The following is a 10,244-nucleotide window of genomic DNA, read 5'->3' as shown; positions in this document are numbered from 1 at the left end:
AGCTTACCTTGAATATATACATGATATACATACATGATGATTACTTACCTTCCAGACTGTTTGTTTGTTTGTTTGCTTTACGCCCAGCCGACCACGAAGGGCCATATCAGGGCCTTCCAGACTGTACTGCCGATAAAACTTGACACACGAGCCACACTCTTTTTGTCACTGTTCAATTCAGCAATCACACTTCCGTCACAGCAATCACACTTCCGTCACAGCAATCACACTTCCGTCACAGCAATCACACTTCCGTCACAGCAATCACACTTCCGTCACAGCAATCACACTTCCGTCACAGCAATCACACTTCCGTCACAGCAATGCTCACTCCAAGTGCACAAACCAAATCTCACATGTTCACAGTACCAGCTAGAGTAGCCAGGTTTATAGTGTGTGCCTGCGTGTGTACGTACGAGAGAAAAATATTGTCGTGAAGTTCTAATGCCGTAACCGAACACAGGCACTTGCTAGCGAGTATAAAGCATACAGTTTTGCAAAGCTATCGATGTGTGACAATTCCCTCCGTATCGACTCAAAGACTGCGCGGTCACTGTCGGTGTTTGGTCAGTCTGGAACCGAGAAAGGTACGTTCTACCAGAGACTGTACGTTCTACCCGAGAATGTTCGTTCTACCAGAGACAGTAGGTTCTAATATTGCTATTTCATATGTTACGTGGATTTCCAATGGTCAATTGGGCAAAACTGAGCTCAGTGCAAAAGTGATATCGACAACATTTCCGTCGATATCAGTTTTGATATCGACGACCTCTTTATTGCTTCCCCACTTCAAAAACAAAAACACCTAAATTTAAAAACAAACAAATATATATGAAAATGTAATGACCCAGAATTTAGTTCAGCAAGTGACTAAAGACTTTTTTGAAAGAAAAGACATTTTGAAATACTGAAAAGTACAAGAAAAGAGTGAACAAAAAGAAATAATAATCAGAGGGCGGAATATGGAACAGCCAAAACTGAGACAAATACTTTTGTAATTTCTTTACAGTAAATACAAAATGTCCAAAGAATTCTAAACAACGAAGTGACTGTGGTAAGATGAACAAAGTTAAAAAACAAAGGAATACTGTACTCACCAATACAAGAACGAGACAAGACGGTACGAATTTCACCAATACAAGAACGATGAATTAGCAATATATCTAACATTGACGGACTGTCAATATTGGGTACCAGAGACTGTATGTTCTACCAGAGACGGTAGGTTCTACCAGAGACTGTATGTTCTACCAGAGACTGTATGTTCTACCAGAGACGGTAGGTTCTACCAGAGACTGTATGTTTTACCAGAGACACGGTTCCACTCCCTGATATCTCTGGCCTAGAGAGGGCAGTGTGTTACAACACAACATGTGTCATTGCAACACGCATGGCCGGTGCACGCGCACTGGGACCCCGTTACCAGGGGCAGCCGGTCAACAAAGGCTGGTGGTTGCACACGTCGCGAGCTGTGTCACAGATTGAGGTGTTGTTTTGTGAAGAAAGATCCATTGTGGGGAGAGGGAAGCTGAAGTGTGTGTGTGTGAGCGAGTACAAATGTGTACATTTATGCGTGTGAATGTGTGTCAGGGGCGGACGAGGGGGGGGGGGGGGGGGGGGGCACAGGGGGCACGTGCCCCCCCCCCCCCCCCGAAAAAAAAAGATTTTTCTATGCTGATTCTATGACACCAGATGGCACCATTTTGCTTCTTTGGGCAAAATTTTTTTACGGGGGGGCATGGCCCCGGACCCCCCTAGCAAATTCGGGCGCTTCGCGCCCATCACATTCACTTTCGATTCAAAGTGCCCCCCCCCCCTTACAAAGCAACTGATCCGCCCCTGTGTGTGTGTGAGAGAGAGAGAGAGAGAGAGAGAGAGAGAGAGAGAGAGAGAGTATATGCACAGATTGTGTGTGTGTGTGTTTGAGAGATATAGATTTAATATGCTGAGTTCATATGTGTGTGTGTGTGTGTGTGTGTGTGTGTGTGTGTGTGTGTGTGTGTGTGACACTGGTACACATACACACCAAAAACAACTCAACTCGAATTCAGTGTTGTTCTCTTTATAGATAAATGCAGTGGACAGTTCATGAAATAATCAACAACATAAAACATTTCTTTCTTTCTTTTCTTTCTTTATTTGGTGTTTAACGTCGTTTTCAACCGTTCAAGGTTATATCGCGACGGGGAAAGGGGGGATGGGATAGAGCCACTTGTTAATTGTTTCTTGTTCACAAAAGCACTAATCAAAAAATTGCTCCAGGGGCTTGCAACGTAGTACAATATATTACCTTACTGGGAGAATGCAAGTTTCCAGTACAAAGGACTTAACATTTCTTACATACTGCTTGACTAAAATCTTTACAAACATTGACTATATTCTATACAAGAAACATTTAACAAGGGTAAAAGGAGAAACAGGGTAAAAGGAGAAACAGGGTAAAAGGAGAAACAGAATCCGTAAGACGCCTCTTACGACATGCTGGGGAGCATCGGGTAAATTCTTCCCCCTAACCCGCGGGGGGAAACATAAAACATAACTCTGACAAACACACAGCATGATCACAACACAGGGACAGTGACGCGGGGTGTCAAAGTGATGACGTCACACTCAACCGCTAAATATAAAGGTCATTGCTTCACAATGTCTGAAACTGGAAGTGAGCCAGGCGATGAAAGACTTGTTCCAATCAACTTGTACTGAAGACTGAACGTTCACTGTGGAAAGTTCGGACTGGTCGACATCAATACAATTATTGTGTACTGGTCGACATCAATAAAGTTATTGTGTACTGGTAGAAAGCGAGTGCAGGAAGGGATCATTGACTGTACAAACCCTGAATAACGTTACACTATTTGCTCACTGACACACACAAGTCATGCAGACAAATGCACGCTCCCACACACACACACACACACACACAGAGACACACACACACACACTCACACATGAACTCAATGTATGAATTCTCTCACTCTCACACACACACACACACACACACACACACACACACACACACACACACACACAGAGACACACACACACACTCACACACTCACACATGAACTCAATGTATGAATTCTCTCACTCACACACACACACACACACACACACACACACACACACACACACACACACACACACACACACACACACACACACACACACACACACACACACACACACACACACACACACACACACACACACACGCACGCACAAACAAATGCACATGTGCACGCATGCACACACACATTTTGCAGACACCTGTCACTCTGTCCTGCTAAGCATTAAACATAGACATCAATGGGAAGGGAAGGAGGGGGGGGGGGGGGTTACTCTTGTAATAATAATAGTAATAATAATAGTAATAATAATAATAATAATACGAGAAATTATATGGTGCACATATCTCACCACAAGGCGACTCAAGGCGCACAGTACGAACTATGAGAGAGCCCTGCAATGCAGCCGCTCGGCACAGACGGGAAAGCACTCTATATTTCGGGGGAAGCATGCTGGGTATTTTCGTGTTTCTATAACCCACCGAACTCTGACATGGATTACAGAATCTTTTACGTGCGCACTTGGTCTTGTGCTTGCGTGTACACACGAAGGGGGTTAAGTCACTAGCAGGTCTGCACATAAGTTGACCTGGGAGATCGGAAAAATATCCACTTTTAACCCACCATCTTATGTCTCTGAGTCTTTGTTTCATCCTGTACACTCATACAAACAAAGGAAACATAACCTGCGTTACAGACAAAAACAACATCCATGCACACACATGCAAAAAAAAAAAAAAAAACATTTAAAAAGGAAATAAGAACTGCGTTTAAAAGCACAGCTGATACGCACAAATGTACACACAGACCCAGACACAGACCCAGACACAGACCCAGACAAATACCAATAACCAAAAAGAAAAAGACAAAAAAAGACATAGGAAAAGTAAATGACAGTGAAATAATTTGCAGTAACAATGTGCAATCAAGAATCAAGTTCCATATTTGTGTTTGCCTCACAGCACGGCACACAACTGGGACAGATTGTGGTGGTGACAAGCTAAGAGGCAACCAATAGCATCCACTACCTAGCTTGCACCACCCCTACCTGCTGGTTGAAAAGCAAAATAATTCAACTCAAACTTTCTTATCAGGGCCCTTCACCAACAATTATTGTTTTTACATTGCAGGTTAAAAATTGTCCACTACAAAATAAATACATCCAACAAACAGGCAAAAACCATATAATAGTTATATAATTATCTCGAGACAAAACTGCAAAAAATTAACAATGAATTTGAATTATCACAGCAATTCTTCCGCTCTCAGCCGCAATCGTATAAACACTCATTACCACACACACACACACACACACACACACACACACACACACACACACACACACACACACACACACACACACACACACTCTCTTTCTCTCACCCACATACGCATACGCACACATGCAAAACCATACACATACACACACTGATGCACAAACTCTATTACACACACACACACACACACTGACACACACCTGTAGAAGAAAGTATCACTATGATGTGCACTATCACCCTAGAGCAATGCACACAACTCAGCACTGACACGAAACAAGACCACAAGACAAAACAAAACAATAAAACTGATAGCCAGAAATCAAACACCAGCATTTTGTGTTGATCGTGAGTGACTGGGAGCTAGTGGTTAGGACAAGAGTATGTTCCCTACCCGACACACCCAGTCACAACAACACACTCCAACCACCTGACACACCCAGTCACAACAACACACTCCACCCACCTGACACACCCAGTCACAACAACACACTCCACCCACCCGACACACCCAGTCACAACAACACACTCCACCCACCCGACACACCCAGTCACAACAACACACTCCACCCACCCGACACACCCAGTCACAACAACACACTCCACCCACCCGACACACCCAGTCACAACAACACACTCCACCCACCTGACACACCCAGTCACAACAACACACTCCACCCACCCGACACACCCAGTCACAACAACACACTCCACCCACCTGACACACCCAGTCACAACAACACACTCCACCCACCCGACACACCCAGTCACAACAACACACTCCACCCACCTGACACACCCAGTCACAACAACACACTCCACCCACCCGACACACCCAGTCACAACAACACACTCCACCCACCTGACACACCCAGTCACAACAACACACTCCACACACCTGACACCCAGTCACAACAACACACTCCACCCACCTGACACACCCAGTCACAACAACACACTCCTCCCACCCGACACACCCAGTCACAACAACACACTCCACCCACCTGACACACCCAGTCACAACAACACACTCCACCCACCTGACACACCCAGTCACAACAACACACTCCACCCACCCGACACACCCAGTCACAACAACACACTCCACCCACCTGACACACCCAGTCACAACAACACACTCCACCCACCTGACACACCCAGTCACAACAACACACTCCACCCACCCGACACACCCAGTCACAACAACACACTCCACCCACCTGACACACCCAGTCACAACAACACACTCCACCCACCTGACACACCCAGTCACAACAACACACTCCACCCACCCGACACACCCAGTCACAACAACACACTCCACCCACCCGACACACCCAGTCACAACAACACACTCCACCCACCTGACACACCCAGTCACAACAACACACTCCAAACTTCTCTTCACTTTTCTCACGACAGTTCAACGACTGCTGTATCTTGGTGTCACGCAACGTTTTCGGTCAGTTTCAGCACTCTCCAACTACAAGCAACAACACGCGTAATACTAAACACGGTTTCTGTTCCTATCACACTCCAGAGACAGGACAAGATAAATCAAATGTAAAAAGAAATGCACATCTAATATGAGATCTGCTTTGTACCAACAGTACTGTACAGGCATGACTCTCAACTCTGTTTCTGTCTCATACAGGCACACACACACACACACATTTAAATCTGCTTGGTACAGACATAACTATCGCTCTGTTCTGCCTCTCTCTATCTCTCTCTCTCTCTCTCAAGCACATGTATACATAGAGAGAGAGCCAGTCATGTCCGTGTGTATGGAAGACTCTAAGTCCGCACACACATCACCCCCACCCCATTCCAAAACATAACCCTGACACACACACATCACCCCCACCCCATCCCAAAACATAACCCTGACACACACACATCACCCCCACCCCATCCCAAAACATAACCCTGACACACACATCACTCCCACCCCATCCCAAAACATAACCCTGACACACACACATCACCCCCACCCCATCCCAAAACATAACCCTGACACACACACATCACCCCCACCCCATCCCAAAACATAACCCTGACACACACACATCACCCCACCCCATCCCAAAACATAACCCTGACACACACACATCACCCCCACCCCATCCCAAAACATAACCCTGACACACACACATCACCCCCACCCCATCCCAAAACATAACCCTGACACACACACATCACCCCCACCCCATCCCAAAACATAACCCTGACACACACACATCACCCCCACCCCATCCCAAAACATAACCCTGACACACACACATCACCCCCACCCCATCCCAAAACATAACCCTGACACACACACATCACCCCCACCCCATCCCAAAACATAACCCTGACACACACACATCACCCCCACCCCATCCCAAAACATAACCCTGACACACACACATCACCCCCACCCCATCCCAAAACATAACCCTGGGATTGTGCCATGACATTCTTGCAATCACACGCACATCACTCCCACCCCATCCTCTCCTATCCCACCCCCTGACACACACACACACACTCCCGCCGCCTGCAGGCAATTTCTAGCTGTACATATTGACAGTTATTTACAGTTGCAAGTCAGCCTGCATGGCTTCAACACATATCGTTGCTTGGCAACAAACTTCACCTCTTCTTCAAACAGAACCCCCCGGAACACAAACAAAGCCCTAGCCATCTGTCATCTCATCATTTAGCACAAAGACTGCAGTCGTCACCACTGTCATCTCATCATTTAGCACAAAGACTGCAGTCGTCACCACTGTCATCTCATCATTTAGCACAAAGACTGCAGTCGTCACCACTGTCATCTCATCATTTAGCACAAAGACTGCAGTCGTCACCACTGTCATCTCATCATTTAGCACAAAGACTGCAGTCGTCACCACTGTCATCTCATCATTTAGCACAAAGACTGCAGTCGTCACCACTGTCATCTCATCATTTAGCACAAAGACTGCAGTCGTCACCACTGTCATCTGATTATTTAGCACGAGTTTTCAGCACAAGCAGGAAAGCCATTGAGCAATTATACCTTGAGAAATAAAACCATTCACAGAGGGAAGAAAGAATGATACAAAACCACAGACAAAAGTTTTAGTCCCACTCCCTACAAGAGGGGGGGGGGGGGGGGGGGGGGGAAGAGGGCAGGGGGAGTAATCAGACTGACAAACAAGCAAGACACCTGACACACAAAATAAACACACACCTTCACTTTGCAAACGTGGTCATCACCTTGAAATTCTCAATTAAACACAAAATGTGGAATCCCCATGATCTTCTCACATAACAATATTTGAGGAAAATGACATCACCATTTTACAGGCATGGTCAGAACCACCCACCCAACATCATCAGACACATCCTACCGCTAGCCTGGAACACAGAGACGGTGCATGGTGAGTACGGGTGTAGCGACCAGTCAACATGTGGAAGCAAGTTAGGAAGACGACGTGGTAACTCTGCATCACTACGTGTGTACATCAGTCTGGCTGACACACGCCGCAAGACAGACTGGACCACACTGTCACATGACATCAGTCTGACACAGGCCGCAAGACAGACTGGACCACAGGGGTGACTGTCACATGACATCAGTCTGGCTGACACACGCCGCAAGACAGACTGGACCACAGGGGTGACTGTCACATGACATCAGTCTGGCTGACACACGCCGCAAGACAGACTGGACCACAGGGGTGACTGTCACATGACATCAGTCTGACACACGCCGCAAGACAGACTGGACCACAGGGATGACTGTCACATGACATCAGTCTGGCTGACACACGCCGCAAGACAGACTGGACCACAGGGGTGACTGTCACACGACATCAGTCTGACACACGCCGCAAGACAGACTGGACCACAGGGGTGACTGTCACATGACATCAGTCTGACACACGCCGCAAGACAGACTGGACCACAGGGGTGACTGTCACATGACATCAGTCTGACACACGCCGCAAGACAGACTGGACCACAGGGGTGACTGTCACATGACATCAGTCTGACACACGCCGCAAGACAGACTGGACCACAGGGATGACTGTCACATGACATCAGTCTGGCTGACACACGCCGCAAGACAGACTGGACCACAGGGGTGACTGTCACACGACATCAGTCTGACACACGCCGCAAGACAGACTGGACCACAGGGGTGACTGTCACATGACATCAGTCTGACACACGCCGCAAGACAGACTGGACCACAGGGGTGACTGTCACATGACATCAGTCTGACACACGCCGCAAGACAGACTGGACCACAGGGGTGACTGTCACATGACATCAGTCTGACACACGCCGCAAGACAGACTGGACCACAGGGGTGACTGTCACACGACATCAGTCTGACACACGCCGCAAGACAGACTGGACCACAGGGGTGACTGTCACATGACATCAGTCTGACACACGCCGCAAGACAGACTGGACCACAGGGGTGACTGTCACATGACATCAGTCTGACACACGCCGCAAGACAGACTGGACCACAGGGATGACTGTCACATGACATCAGTCTGGCTGACACACGCCGCAAGACAGACTGGACCACAGGGGTGACTGTCACATGACATCAGTCTGACACACGCTGCAAGACAGACTGGACCACAGGGGTGACTGTCACATGACATCAGTCTGGCTGACACACGCCGCAAGACAGACTGGACCACAGGGGTGACTGTCACATGACATCAGTCTGACACACGCTGCAAGACAGACTGGACCACAGGGGTGACTGTCACATGACATCAGTCTGGCTGACACACGCCGCAAGACAGACTGGACCACAGGGGTGACTGTCACATGACATCAGTCTGACACACGCCGCAAGACAGACTGGACCACAGGAGTGACTGTCACATGACATCAGTCTGACACACGCTGCAAGACAGACTGGACCACAGGGGTGACTGTCACATGACATCAGTTTGACTGACACATGCCGCAACACAGACTGGACCACAGGGGTGACTGTCACATGACATCAGTCAGTGTTGGAATTGCAGGTCTAGAATATCAGAATAATATCGTCACGCTCAAAACATAATTGCCTATGTCATTTTTGAGAGTTTTGAGAAAAACGCAAAAAACTTGATTTATGAACAATCTGCCCATCTCATTTTAGTTATAAGTTTCAAACTGCCTATCTCGAGCGGTTGACATCAGTATACGCGTGAGATAAATAGAGAATACTATATGGCTTGCTGTGTCGTACCAGATTTACACGAGTTGTTTTTTAAATATTGAACTGCGAGTGAAAACGAGCAGTTCACTACTTGAAAAAGCAACTCGTGTAAATCAGGTACGAAACAGCAAGCCATGTAGTATTCTGTTTATCCTACATACTGAACTTACGTGTATTTTACTGAAAATATCCTGCAGTCGAGGCAGCTAACTTGAAGACGCTTGTTTTGGAACCTCGATCTCTTCTAAAGCCTCGTGCAATCTATCACGCCAAAGTAAAGATACGTCACTCTGAAAGTGTGGCGTGACGTTTTAGTTCTAAAAATTCATCAAGGTTAATTAGCCAGCGCAATTTTTTTTTCTATAATGACGTTTGTCTCGGTGACTTATAAGCAGTGGAAAAATAAGTCCCTGCCAGACTTGCTTGACATGACCTCATTTACATGATATACGCACAACACTGAGCTAGGTATTCTTCTTATGAGTGTGACCAGACTGTCAGTCAGAAATGCCCAACACTGAGTTAGGTGTTCTTCTTATGAGTGTGACCATACTGTCAGTCAGAACAGTGATACTTAAAGAGGTTGGAAGTCACAATTATTCAACTCTTGTACACACACACACCCCTCACCATCATATGCAACCCTTCATCCTCCTACCCCCCCCCCCCCCCTATCCAAAAACACAAAACAGATTAGAC

At 47.0% G+C, this 10,244-nt stretch overlaps 2 protein-coding genes across 2 annotated transcripts in view; both read right to left on the bottom strand.

Moving 5' to 3' along the window:
• Positions 1 to 1,387, bottom strand: part of LOC138955684 (uncharacterized) — a gene marked incomplete at its 3' end in the record, with an annotated part of 20,318 nt that extends 18,931 nt beyond the window's left edge. Inside the window, 2 exon segments of the mRNA XM_070327236.1 lie at positions 49 to 572; positions 1,098 to 1,387.
• An 8,834-nt stretch (positions 1,388 to 10,221) lies between these two features.
• The window catches only part of LOC138955686 (ER degradation-enhancing alpha-mannosidase-like protein 3), an 85,248-nt gene continuing 85,225 nt past the window's right edge, over positions 10,222 to 10,244 (bottom strand). The window contains exon 23 of the mRNA XM_070327240.1: positions 10,222 to 10,244. This exon is cut by the window's right edge and continues 1,207 nt beyond it. The gene's annotated coding sequence lies outside the window, so the exon portion shown is untranslated.

Source organism: Littorina saxatilis, unplaced genomic scaffold (genome assembly GCF_037325665.1).
Source record: "Littorina saxatilis isolate snail1 unplaced genomic scaffold, US_GU_Lsax_2.0 scaffold_351, whole genome shotgun sequence".
In the NCBI taxonomy this organism is placed as follows: domain Eukaryota; kingdom Metazoa; phylum Mollusca; class Gastropoda; order Littorinimorpha; family Littorinidae; genus Littorina; species Littorina saxatilis.
The sequence above is the reverse complement of the archived record's forward strand: the minus strand, read 5'-3'. Positions and strand labels throughout refer to the sequence as shown.